This window comes from Fundulus heteroclitus, unplaced genomic scaffold (genome assembly GCF_011125445.2).
Source record: "Fundulus heteroclitus isolate FHET01 unplaced genomic scaffold, MU-UCD_Fhet_4.1 scaffold_664, whole genome shotgun sequence".
Lineage (NCBI taxonomy): Eukaryota > Metazoa > Chordata > Actinopteri > Cyprinodontiformes > Fundulidae > Fundulus > Fundulus heteroclitus.
In genome coordinates, this window is record NW_023397104.1 from 1 (window position 1) to 14,456 (window position 14,456).

Genomic DNA, 14,456 nt, shown 5'->3' on the forward strand with positions numbered 1-14,456 from the left:
GTTTACACTGAGTGGGGGATATATGATGCTGAGCTTTCCCTCAGGAACATGTCAAGTCAAATCTTTTCTTCATTTTTGAGATAATCCTTTATTTATTTGCTTTAAGTTTGTTAAACAGTTAAATAATTTCCCAATTGCCACTTTGTTTTACATGTTGTATGTTTGAAAAAATAAAGCTACCGCTGCATTAAAGATAAATAAATAAGAGTTTTGCTTAAACCTTTATTTAATTTTTCTTTAGTGATGGGTGTTTATAATATTCCCCTTGCAATTATATTGAACATAAAATCCAGAATAGTAAGAAATACATATAATTTTATCTAGCAAGATGATTAAACAGAATATCAAAATAATACCTTACAGCAATCTGATTATACAAAACAACTGAAAATAACTTTTGAGCTTTTTATCACAAAAAATTATTTTGATTCTGGAATGTAAAGTGAGGATATTTATTTTTGAAACAGAAAAAAAAAATCCACAACAAAAATATTCACGGAGTGAATGAAACCATTCAAAGTGTTTATTTGCCACGCTGCTCCATTATTGAAAACCTGTCTAGCCCATCTGTACTGTTAGCGGTATGAGCCACACCTGTTTTTTATCACGCTTTAAAAGCAGGTCAGAGACAATGTTTCTAGATTGCTTCCGCCAAATTGGGCTTCTTTTGAACCCATTGGGCTTGCAAAAAAATAGCATTTGGCGGGTTGTTAAATTTTGTGTCGCTTTTCACATTTGTCTTCGAACCAAAAATGGTTCGGGCCAATCCCGTTGCAGTACTGTGGTTTAAGGCGGGACATACCAGCTGTGATAAAAGCAAGAGCTGACGAGCCCATGGTCGAACCAAAATTAACATGGCAGCACAGGAGAACGCACACATAGCTGCTGCTATCGCATCTGTTTGGTAAGAATCCACGATTTCTTCTTTGAAAGAAGAACAGGAAGAAATGCCTTGACTAACTTACCTTCTTGTGGTTTTTCATGAGGCCCATTCGGCTCAGAAAGAATGTTCCTCCTTTGCCCAAAAGGATTCAAATGGAGCAGTCCCAGATTGATAATGTGCAGAACGTAGAGTGCTACACATTATCAATCTGGCTGGCCAGGTTAATTTGGAATAGTGGTTCCACTGGAATAATATTCTTTAATCCTTTATCTTCACACAGATACCAAAGGTTTGCATTTACATTGTATAGCTGTGGAGCTGTACTTGATTTATATTATGTAAGTTTAGGTGGAAACTGCTCCTGAACCCCTCTGGGCTAGTGTAAATTCCAATAAGCTCGGACTCTGTCTGCTCACCCTTCAGTTTCAGAGGAACTTTCCTAAAATCCAGAAAGCAAAATGCCCTTTTCTCCCCCTGACAATACTTCCAAACAAATATCTGTAAATGTTGTGCTATAAACCAGCAGAATGTAGACAGTTGCTTCTTTCTCTGATTAAATTTAGACCACCCAGATCTTTCACCTCTGAAACAACTGCAGTTTCAAAGGGTGCCTCCAAGGTCCCTGGGTGGTGTTCTGTTGCATTGAAGGTTAAAGTTTTGACTAACAAACAAGCATTGATTTACAGTAGGATTACTATATTTGCATTTTTACAGTAATGGAAAATGGCAACAATTACTTGACAACTGTGACACAATGGGAAGACTAGTCATCTCGCTGTCCAAAAGTTGTGGGTCGAATTCCCAGTTCTTCCCCTGCAGCATGTTGATATGTTCCAATTTACCCATTTAACTGCACCAGCCTTAAAAAGGTTAATGTTAAAAGCTCGCTGTTTAGAGTATCAAAACAGCGCAATGGCAAGCTTGCCGGAAAATGTATGGTTGGTAAAAAATGAAACAGGGATAACGGCAGCCTTTTTGTTTTAAGATACACCCCTAGGCTCTTGCCCACTGCAAGCCACAATGACCGTGTGAGCAGAGTGTGATGTCAGCAGCAGAGACAAGGAATCACAGGCAAAAGCTGTGAACATCACTAAATCCATCGCTCTACGTGCAATAGTCTGTGTATGTCTGAGTTACACTTCATTCGGGTCAACCCTGAGCATGAATTTTATTTTTGTCATTATCGTTGTTGTTATGCTCTTAATATATAAGAAATGGTGTCAATTTATACTATGCAGTTTATAGTTTTGCAACTGCAACTAAAGCAAACGTAACCAAGCATAAAGCTGAATTTTCACCAAGGTGAGAATGATCATAAAGATCAAACAAAGCATTTTCATATGATCAGTTTATATTCTAGCAAGTGCTGCCATGTGATTGGCTGATTTGATTTTTGGGTTAACAAGCAATTGCATGCGTATACATAACAAAGTGGGCGTTCATAGTGAAAGAGCACGTTCCAGGATGTAAAGTCATAATAATTCCCACTTTCTGGGCAAACGTTTATTATTGTCTTCATAACGTTATCATAAATTAAAGACTGTGTCATTAATTATACAGTGAAAATGCATTCTGTCAGACTGATATAGTCAGACTGATTTTTTTTTTTTTTTTTTTTTTTGCATGTCTCTCCCAGCTGGAGAAGACGTGTCACATCTTTTCCCATCTCTTGTGCTGAAGTAGAAAACGTAATGCATATTTTTGGATCACACAGCTTATTTTCTTTTAATAAAAAAAAAAAAGTCTTGTCATCATCTGTAAACACATACATCTGCACTCACCTTTAGCACTCTGCAATGTGTTTATCCATTTCCAGCGCTGACGCACATACCATTAAAGGACACCTATGGCCTGTGATCTATGGGAACTTTGATATTTGAAAACAGGTAATAGACTGATCTTGCTTGTATGCCATTAGGGTATAACCACTAGATGGGAGGGTCATTATATAACATTATGGAAGTGTAAAAGTTTTACGCGTGCAACTTTTCAAACAACATCCCAGTTAATTAAAATGATTTTATCTACAATTTACATAATTTTTTTGACTTTTCATTTTTCGAGAGGTCTCGCTGACAAAAACAAATCCTCTGAGATGTTCTGTGGCAGGGAGAATTATTTCTACAGTCCTTCCGATCAAATTACAGTCCTTAAATGCATCCCGTTCCCTGTATTAGTCTCAATGAATAACATTGGTGGCCACAGATCTTCGGTTTTTCTGCTTGTCAGGCCTTCAAGTAGAGTAATGGATGAGATTCGGGCAGGCGCAACGTGGCTCAGCAGCAGGAGGTGTTTTAATCATGCAAAAATCGTTTTTACACTCATCAGTTGTTCATTCAGAGAGTCCTCGCTTAGCTGCACACTCAATCAAGTACATATTTAAATTATTTTCATTATCAGCTGTCGCTCTGCAGGTCTTTTTGATCTTCTGGGTTACAAGAGCAGGTCCTAACGCACAACAGGGAACTTCAAAGCGGGGGAAAAATTAGAAAGATAACATCACAAAGAAATAAATGAGAAAAGGAAAATACTCAAAGAGAACAATAGTGCGGTTTTGTTATTTCTTATAACAAAACTAACCAAATACAAATATTTTAATAATTGTAGGATGTACCAAACTTTAAAGTTTTGATCTTCAAAGAGACTTTGATTTCCTCCCTAGTTCAAATAGTGTGATATAGTTTACTATGTAAACGAAATAAACTCTTGGTGCAGACAGAACAAAGCTTTTCTCAAACCTTTAAACTAATCTTTTAAAAAATATTATATTTTCCTGACGTTCAATACAGGTCTTGTTTATATGAAGCCACCTACAACTGCGCTGGATTTTCTTTGAGACAGGGAAATCATGACGGTTAACCTCTTTCACCTAATAAATCACGTGATATTGTGTCCACTGGTGCTTGTGTTTTAGTTTTCTTTTGTGTTTCCTTTTTGATCACTCATTCTTTGTTGTTTTTAAGTTAATTTCCTTGTTCATTGTTGTTGTGTTAGTTCATTTGTTTGTGTTTAGCTTAGTTTGTGTATCCAGGTTATTATCTTAGTCTGTTGTGCTTTGGTTCAGCTCCCAATGTGTTCACTGTCTGACAGTGCTGTCAAACTTTAACCGCGATAATTGCATAATTTCAATAGTTAACCAGAGATTAATCGCAAATTAATTGCATATTTTTATTTTTTTTATTTCTGAAATTGTAAAAGCCTGTTTGGGCATTTTAATATGTAATTTTGCAATAAATGACACTACTAAAAGCATGCTTGTACAAAAAAGATTTTTATTTTTATTTTCAAGCACTTTTCAGATTGGCATTGAAAACATCTGTGCCATAAAAATGTTAACCTTTGGTCAATACTGGCTAAATTGCTACTCTACACCCTGATGTTTACACAAATGTGCAAACAAATGTGTAGACTAAATAAATATTTCATGGCCGAAATATTCTTTCGCCTCTCTTAAACAAAGACATGGTAAGCATTTACATTATAAAGTAATACAATTTTACATTTTATAAATTCACAGGTTTTATTTATTTTTCACTCTCTCACACATCTAATCCTGTGCTGTCACACCAACAACAATAATTTATTTGTAATTTTTGGATGCTGTTTATCTCCACGTTCATACACACATTTTTTTTTAAAGCCTGGAAACAGTTTGAAATTTACAGGTCATTCCAGAGTCTTACACTTTGCTTGCAATGGGTGCAGGAGCTTAATACCCTTAATACCAGTGATGTTTAGCGCAGCTTCATGTGCTGACACTGTAACTCCAGGGAACTTCATTTGGCCACATGATTCAGCCTTATTTTGTCAAATACAAAGACAACAAATTAATAAGCATTAAAGTATAATTTATGGGTTGGGTTTCTGGAATGTTATCAGCATGTAAAAACTCATCTTCAGAACCAATCTCTGCTCGAAATGGTGATCTGCACCAAGTAATCTACTTTCAGCAGTTATCATCAGTTATTGCACCGTAAACTGCAGAAAATACGTGCAGAGCTGCTCTCTCTGCTTTTACTCACTCAGCTCCTATGTCAGGATGAGCTCCAGCGCGTTATGAGGCGGAGGGATATTTCAGCTGGTCATACTGAGTGTCTGTAGTGCGGCCGCGTCACTTATTTTAGAGCCCAAATAAGCAATTTCATTTTCAGAAACAAGCCCAAAAAAACTGCAACCTGCAACTCATGAAATTTACAAGCGACTTTAGAAAAAAAAAGCACAAAGTTATATGAAATAAGCAGACTTGGTAACAGTGAGCGCTGGTCTCTTTTGCCACAGTCTTTAGCATTCTTGGAACATCTTGGAATATATATATATATATATGTGGGGAAAAAAGCATGCTCCCTGCTGCTGACCAACTTTATGAAGATGCAGATTTAATTTTCTAACAGGACTTGGCACCGGTACACAGTGCCAAAGCTAACAAGTACCTGGTTTAAGGACCGTCCGTCCGTCTGTCCGTCTTCTTCCACTTATCCGGGGTCGGGTCGCGGGGGTAGCAGCTTCAGTAGGGAGGCCCAGACGTCCCTCTCCCCAGCCACTTGGGCCAGCTCCTCCGGGGGAATCCCAAGGCGTTCCCAGGCCAGCCAGGAGACATAGTCCCTCCAGCGTGTCCTGGGTCTTTCCCCCTGGGCCTCCTCCCGGGTGGGACGTGCCGGAAACACCTTCTCCAGGGAGGCGTCCACGGGAGGCATCCTGACCAGAGGCCCGATGCCCACCTTAAACGGGCCTTCCTTCGCGACGTGTGCAGGAGCAGCGGCTCTAAGCTGAGTCCTCCCCGGATGAACTGAGCTCCTCACCCTATCGTCTAAGGGAGAGCCCAGACACACTACGGAGAAAACTCATTTCAGCCGCTTGTATCCGGGATCTCGTTCTTTCGGTCACGACCCAAAGCTCGTGACCATAAATGAGGGTAGGAACGTAGATCGACCGGTAAATCGAGAGCTTTGCCATTTTGGCTCAGCTCTCTCTTCACCACAACGGATCGGTACAGCGCCCGCTTCACAGCAGACGCTGCACCAATCCGCCTGTCGATCTCCTGCTCCATCCTCTCCTCATTCGTGAACAAGACCCCAAGATACTTGAACTCCTCCACTAGGGGCAGCACATCCTCCCCAACCCGGAGAAGGCACTCTACCCTTTTCCGGTTCAAGACCATTTAAGTTTAAGGACCATGGTATCCAATAGAGAATCTATTGGGTATTGTGAAGAGGAAGATGTGATACGCCAGACCTAACAGCGTAGAAGAGCTGATAGCCACGATCAGAGCAACCTGGGCTCTCATAACACCCGAGCAGTGCCACAGACTTATGGACTCCATGCCACACAGTGTACATAAATATATGTTTTTAACACTATATACAAATAAAGAAATCTCTTCTTCCCTTTTAGTACCGTAAAAAAATTGATTGAGAAGGTGAAGAATTAGTCTTCCCGTCAGATTTTTGATGAGCATTGAGATAGGTTGATTTATGGATGTTAATCATTTGACCTGACTCATAGTATGTAGCAGACTGATTTGTGCTATGTTATTTATTGCTGTGTTTGCATGTTTATCTGTTAATTTTAAAGAAGCAAGCAGAAGTTTGGACTAAGCCAAGATTTGCCCATGCTGCGCCTTTGCAAAAGAGGGCTCATGTGATGGCGCATAGTAGACAGGTCTCCACCACAAGGCTGCACCCTTCACCGTGATTTTTCCCTGTGTCGTGAAGCATTCATGCAACATTTGTTAATCCTCCTAAGAAAGGTTCCTGAGCTGCTTGTTGCAGTCATCTGGAAACCATTAGCATGCTGCAGAGAAGCTCCACCATCTTTTCTAATCCTGAAGATGGGGAGTTTTTATTTCTGCCAAGCTACAGTAAGTAACGAGGATAACAAGCTTTTTCTTCCATCCTTTAAGGCTCCGATTCACACCACTGTATGTAAATTATGATGCAAAGATTGACCCGCTTTGTATTTCTGTAATATACAAAGAACAGAATGTATGACATTTAATAGCTACAGTAAGCTTGTATCTTTCAATGTATTTTTTTATTGCAGACAAGATAACAGTGCACCACTGAAGACCAAGGTGTGCTTAAAGCTGCCAAGAAGCCATATATTTCCCCAAGGAGTTGGTATGAAAACAGAACTAGAGGGCGTGTAAATATTGCATTTCAGATTCATCAGATGGACGTGAACATGACTCTGAAAGCAAAATAATGTTGCCCCGTAACTACTGCGCAAATAAGCAAATGTTTGCCGAAATCATCTCGGTTACAGACAGAGTTAGAGGTCAGTAATACTCAGACAAGCAGATTCTTCTCCAAATGTTTTAATTGATTCTCTAAAACCTTTATTGACACCGTTCCCTAAATTTTTTTTTTTTTTTTTTGCAATTTCCCATTGGTAAACATTATTCTTACATCAGTGAATAGCTGTCCACACAGCTTTACTTGAAATGATGAACCACTCATTATCCTTGACTAAGTCTTATCATGGCTCACTAATAACACTCCAATAATCTTTCTGTTATTGTAATGCAGGTTGTTTCTTTATTTGTCACTACACTCCATGTTCTGAGAAGGGAACACACCCTGCCTTGTGACACACACAACAATAAATGTATAAATAATTTTCAACATCTCAAAAAAAATGCTCATTCTCTTCACATGATGCAATAAGAATATATCGTTATCTTTTAGGTGCTTTTATTTTTTACATCTAAACTGTATTTTTGGTGAGGAATTAAAAATATAAAAAATGCTTCCTACTTTGGAAATTTTTTTAAAGTTGGGTTTTGGTTATTCCTCATGTATTTCAGATATTGAAGTTTTGGGCGAATGAGGATGTCAAAACATTCTTTGTGGTTCTGCTTTGTTTACTGAGCATGCGCTGGTAGAAAAAACAATTTGCTTCTAGCCACTTTGTTCTCTGTTACATTGTCACTACACTCCATGTTCTGAGAAGGGAACACACCCTGCCTTGTGACACACACAACAATAAATGTATAAATAATTTTCAACATCTCAAAAAAAATGCTCATTCTCTTCACATGATGCAATAAGAATACTGGAAAAAGTTGTGGATTTTTATTTAGCAAGGCAGTGCTGTAACTAAACTACAGTCAAAGGTGACGAATATCTATTTTACAGTGTATTAACATTTAATGTGGGTGAGATCAAACTTACACATAGTCTACTTTATGCATGAAAATACTTATGACAACTAAATTTTCCCTAAACTGAAAAGAACTTCAGACAGTTGAGACAATTCATGTCATGACTGCAAGTGGACCACAAAGGATATTTGAGATATGTAACAGGGTTTTATTTCATGCATACATTTATTTATTGATTTATAAAAGTGCTTTAAAGCATCCAAAAAAGGTGAGTGTACAACAATAGCATTATAACACTCAAAAAGAAATCAGAAAACCAAATTATTCAGCTAAAAAAGAATATGCTTAGAGACATTAAAAGCCTATCTGAAGAATTGCATCTTTAATTTTCTTTTACAAAGGCATGGTTCCAAAGCATGTTTGTCACCATCAAAAGGGTCCCATCACCACAGCGTTTAAGCATAATCCTTGAAACATTTAATAAAAGCTGACTAGATAATATCAAGGACCTGCCACTCACAAAACTCCTATTAGTTTTGATAAATGAGGGGGTGTGAGGCCGTAAAGAGATTTAAAAATCAACATTAAAAATGTGAAATTCTAAAACAAAGAACCAAGAGGTGATCTGTCACCATCCACCAGCTCCAGTCCGGTATGGTTTCCTGGTCACCTTCTCCACCATCCAACCTTTTCAATAAACTGCTTTACCGAAACTCAGAAATGAGCCACGGATACCTACATAGTGGTTGAGTCAGTACAAAAGACCGGAATGATCCAATGTGTCAAAGGTTGCTGTGAAGTCCAACAAAACCTGAACCAGAAGGAACCTTTAATCGACAGATATTGCTATACCGTTATGCACTTTTAACAATCTCTGTACTATGATCTGATTCAAATAAAGCCAGACTTAACATTTTCCTAAAGGCCATCGCTCTTTAAAAAAAGTTGAAGCAAAATGGACTGAACTTATATAGAACTTTTCCAGTCATGCTGACTTCTCAAAGCACTATAAACCAGAGCCACATTCACCCAATCACTCACTAACACACATTTATACACAGCTCACTAAGCAACTTGGGATTCAGTGCTTTGCCCAGGGGCACATCAACATGTGACAAGGGGAAACTGGAATTGAACCCACAACCTTCCAATTGCAAGACAACTACTCAACCCATCAAGCCACAGTCACTTTTCTTTCTAAAACTTTAGATATAAAAGATATATTAGAAAGTTCTCTGAAAGTAGATAAAAAAACAAAACAAGGAATCAAAAGTGTTTTTTTTATGAAGGAGCCTAACAGGATGTTTAAAACCAATTGTCATGGTTCCTGAGGTAAAGGTCAGAAAAGCTTGGTCAACAATAATAAAAACCTTTTTGATCAATTTAGATGGAAGACAATCTAGAAGACGATTAGTAGGCATCATATCTTGCACTAAAAAAGGAAAAGTCACTGGTTCAAATTGTTCAAATACATTTGAAACAGCAAGAGCAACAAAGATAGATCTGCATTAGTGGATGAGCCACTGATGGGTCTCACAGATACTTTGGCTAAAAAAAGGAACAAAAAAACAATTACGTATGAAGAATGATGCATCAAGCAGAGCAGGGGTTGATGGATTAATAACAGAGCCGATTGTGTTAAATAACACCCTTGGACAATGACTACTGTTAGGACTCAAATCAGACAAAAACTCAGATTTTGCCTCTTTAAGAAATCTCTGATACTGAGCAAGATTGTATCCTAATGTTTCCACAGATGCAGGCAGTTTGTCCTTTTTCCATTTATGTTCTGCTTTTCTGCATTGATACCTGAATCCAGGAGAGGAATCATTTATCTAGAGCTCAGCTTTGGGTCTGATAGGTTTATACCTAACAGGGGCAAGTGAGTCAAGGATTCCATGATAAGTCTCATAAAAAGATGAGAGGAAAGATGAAAGAAAATCGACAGAAAAGGAGCTGCCCAGTCCACCTGAAGCATAAAGCAGCAGTCCAGCTGTTGCAGGTGTAAAAATAAAGTGGTAACATCTTGCTGATAATGAACCAACTGGCTGGAGAGGGAGCTTCAAAATCAGCGACCATAGGAAAAAGATCTGAGAATGTAGTTGAAAAGAAGTGGACAACCCTTGGGAGATAGCAAGATCTATATGTGTCCATATAAAGTGGTCTATCCTTATGTGGCAAAGAACTTTGCAATTCAAATCTTTTTAATTGTGTTGCAAGATGTAACATGTTGTATTGCAATTTTATGAGACCAACCAAAAATGGCACATAACTGAGAAGTTAAAGGAAAGTGCCACTATTTTTTTTCAAAGGTTTATGAATAAAAACGTGAAAAGTGGGCCATATATCTGTATTCAGCTAATTTTTCTCAGTTGCGTCTGAAATAAAATCCAGTACAACCCATTCCCTTTAAATTCACTTAGATAATACTTTTTTTTATAAAGCAGCACAAAATACAGCATAACTGTGAAGTGGACGGAAAGTTCATGCCTAGTAATTGTATTCAGGCTCGTTTACTTTGATACCCCAAAATGAAATCCACTTTAGCCTTCAGAGGTAAACACAGTCCAAATAGAATGTATAATTCAGTTCAAACATTATGTACAAATCCATCTGTTCTTTGAGGACCTCAGAGGTTTTTTAGAAAACAATGGTGAACTGACAACACGATAAAGACCAAGAATCACAGCAGACAGGTCTGGGATAAAGTTGTGGGCTGTGCCAGCCTGACCGCAATACTGGAGTGAACAGTGTTGGTACCAACGAAAAAAGATGAGAAGTCAAGCAGCATTGAAGTCCACAGTTTCCATTATTTTAGCTCAAAAATAATCCAAAAAGTGCAACAAACCTGGTTAACCTCTCTGCTGCCAGGTAACATGGTTATCTAGTAGCAGAGAGCAGCAGAGCAGCAGGTGATGCTCCAAACTCAACAACTCACCATGAATTAACTAGTCTAGTCACATCCAACTAGGTAAAACCGCTTAAAACCACTAGGGGTGTACAAACAGTTATTTTAAAACCAATGTGAGAGTCCTACTTTCAAAACCCACCAATAATTATATAGAAATAAATTCAATTAGAAAAAAAATCTAAATCAAGCACAATTACAATAAATAATTCTCAATTGAATTAAATTCAATTCAGTTTTATTTATATAGCGCCAAATCATGGAACAAGTCATCTCAACGCACTTTACAAAGTCAAATTCAATCATATTATACAGAATGGTCAAAAATGTCCTATATAAGGAAACCAGTTGATTGCTTCAAAGTCCCGACAAGCAGCAGTCACTCCTGGAGAAGCGTAGAGCTACAGGAAGAGTCGTCTGCATTGTCCATGGCTTTGCTGCAATCCCTCATACTGAGCATGCATGAAGCGACAGTGGGAAGAAAAACTCCCCATAAATGGGAAGGAAAAACCTCCAGCAGAACCAGGCTCAGTATGAACGGTCAAGACAGAGCAGAGACACAACAAGACAGACAAAAAAGCACAGAAGCACACATTGATCCAGTAATCTGTTCTACATTAGATGGTAATAGCGGGTGAGCCGTCTTCTCTGGATGATGTCACAGTTAACAGAACGTCAGACCAGGCGTACCTACTATGAAGAAAAAGAGAGAGAGCAAAAAGTTATAGGCTGAAAAAACGACAAGCAATGCAAAACTGGAGAACAGTAGAAATCAGTAGAGTGAGAAAAATGTCCTCCAGTAGCCTAAGCCTAACGCAGCATAACTATAGAGGTACCTCAGAGTAACATGAGCCACTCTAACTAGAAGCTTTGTCAAAAAGGAAAGTTTTAAGATTAGTCTTAAAAGTAGACGGGGTGTCTGCCTCACGGACCAAAACTGGGAGTTGGTTCCACAGGAGAGGAGCCTGATAACTAAAGGATCTGCCTCCCATTCTACTTTTAGAGACTCTAGGAACCACCAGCAGACTTACAGTCTGAGAGCGAAGTGCTCTGTTAGGAACATACGGGGTAATCAGAGCTCTGATATATGATGGAGCTTGATTATTAAGGGCTTTATACGTTAGAAGGAGAATTTTAAATTCTATTCTTAATTTAACAGACAGCCAATGAAGGGAAGCTAAAATAGTAGAAATATGATCCCTCTTGTTGATTTTCATCAGAACTGTTGCTGCAGCATTTAGGATCAGCTGAAGACTTTTTCTCCAACAATTCTAAAACCATTAACCCCCCCCCCCCCACACACACACACACACACACACACCCTGCCTTCTTCACTCTTGGTCCGGCCCAGAGATTTAGTTTAAGTTAGTAAAACAATCAACCCATTACATTACGCTCAAACCCTTTAAAATATACCACATACACTACACACTAACACTTAAAAGATATTACTAAAATCACATTTATAATTCTTATTTCTACAGGCCTGAGTCCTGCTGATGTGCAAAATGGTAAATAAGTGCTGTGTGTATGTTCCAGCGTTTCAGGTAAGGTGCATGTGTCTACTTATTCGGTAACGAACCGGGTCTTCATTACAGACATCTAATTACCACTGTTCAAATCCTCATCCAACAATTCTGAGATTACAGCACTGCCAAATGCACACTACTGTGCTTGTTTAAGATGTTTTGCTGGCTCAGCACACTTGATATCAAATAAAGGCTGATTAACAGGCTTTCGCTGAACTGCAGTGGCCTGAATCGAGTGTGCTGAAGCAGAGAAACTTTTAAAACATGTAGGGTGGTCTGCCTCAAGGACCAGTGTCGAAACACACACTGGTCTAGATCAAAGCATATCCATGTCTTAGAAAGCCCAGTCAAAGTTTAGACCTAAATACAATCAAAAAATTACCTAGGAAGTATTGTCTCTATAGAGGACAGAAATATGAATGCACACAACACTTTCCAGATTTGTTTTTAGACAGATTTTGAAAACCAAATATCCTTTTAGCTCCACTTTATTATTATGCACTATGTTGTGTTGGTCTACCAGATAAAATTCAATTAAAATATGGACGCTGTAATGTGAGAAAATATGAATATCTATGCAGGGATCTTGTGTCTGCAATTCTTAAGATCATTATTTATCCTCCAAAGGGAGGAAGTGGCTATTCTTGTGATGTTTTTTGAGTTTATTAAAATTGTTTTGGGTGAATTCTAATAATTCTTACACCTCCTTAAATTGAACATTATAGATTAAGGCATAGGTGCTTTCCAGTCTTGAAATAATCGAGAAAAAATGTCTGCTTAAAAGCCCATCTTAGAACAGTTTATGAAAACCTGTCAGCCTGTCTACTGTTTCATGGGTCTTTGCATTTTCTAATTTGAACCACATTCATCCCAATCAGTTTAAACCCAATCTTTTTAGCTTTAAATGTAAAAAATAAATATCAGCTTTTATTCACTAACCTCCTATGTGTTTCATGTTTTGTTTCAAAATGAACATCTGTCCTTGTTGCTTTTGTTTCTAAACCTCCACTTGAATCTGCTGATAATGAAGGGAACTGCAAAGACCAATGCATTTGCAGGAAATGGAAGAAGATGTGGGAAAAGACTGGGAGAGAGCCACGCAGGTCCTGACCTCAGTTTCTGTGACCGTGAGTTGAACGTAGCCTAAATGAGGCCGAACTCTCCCGGCTGCAACACAAATCACTCTGCAGAGGATTTAGGATGCAGCCCTTTTATTCATTATGTGGATGTCTATAAAATTATGAAGAGGAGGCTATATAACAATTTGAAAAGCAGAAATATCACATATGAATATGTAAATTTTTTGTCACCCCACATGTTAAGCAGGACAAAATCCCTTGGGTCTAAAACTTTGCCTTTGTCACAGGCCTGCAACCTGTCCGTGACCTGCTCAGCTCCGGAAAGCAGAGTCATTTTCTTTTCCACTCTGAAAGGCTTCTAATTCAATCCTCGACTGCAAACTGTTTTGGATAATGCCGGTGGGTCTGGCCTCCCATGCACCCACTGAGACGGTGTTGCAAACGATAGCCGTGCTGAGAGTTTGGAAGACCTCTTTACGACAACAGGAAGTTGTAACTCAAAGCGAGACACTGATTGAGAGGGGCCCGTCGAAGAGAAAACAGCTGTACGGGATGGCGGCCCCCCCCCTCGCTGGGCCGCAATTCCACTGTGGCATCAAAAAAAATAAAATAAAAAATAAAAAACGGCAGCAGGAAAAATGCAGGACTGATGAAACATTAGCTGATGGCACCCAGAGGAAATAGTCCTGCAGAGGGACCACAAACTATGCAAACAAGTGGTTTATTTTGCCTCCTCGTGACGCCTTTCTGGCTGCCTCTCTTTGCGTATCAACGCATCCATATTTTTACTGAATAAAGTTTGGCTTACAGGGATCGTTTTTGCTTTATCAGCACATTGGATGCATAGAAACAAGATGACACTTCATTCATTTCTGCATTTTAAGTAACATTTCATCTTCTGATACGTCATACTCATTTTAAGAGAAAATGTATTAATACAGGCACACATTTTAAAAGA